Source organism: Myotis brandtii, unplaced genomic scaffold (assembly GCF_000412655.1).
Source record: "Myotis brandtii unplaced genomic scaffold, ASM41265v1 scaffold207, whole genome shotgun sequence".
Taxonomy (NCBI): domain Eukaryota; kingdom Metazoa; phylum Chordata; class Mammalia; order Chiroptera; family Vespertilionidae; genus Myotis; species Myotis brandtii.
This window is the reverse complement of record NW_005357736.1, coordinates 249,544-249,819: the sequence shown is the minus strand read 5'-3', so window position 1 is coordinate 249,819 and position 276 is coordinate 249,544.

Genomic DNA, 276 nt, shown 5'->3' with positions numbered 1-276 from the left:
TTATGCCGGCGCCCGGAGGTTCCCGCCTGCGGACCGACAGGACCCTCAGGAAGAGACAGTTTGTCGCCAGAGGCTCCGTCCCCAGGGGTCCCGGCCCCAGAGAAGAGCTTGCCCTTCCCTTCGGACCTTCTGGTTCGGCCCCAGAGGAATGCTGGGAGAAGCGCCCCCCAAAAAGTGGGAACCACGCGATGTTGCGGGGAATTGTGGGTGCCGGGGCGCAGGGGCCAAAGCGAGAGAACCCTGAGCCCCGGAGCCGAGAGGACGATCTCCCGGGCG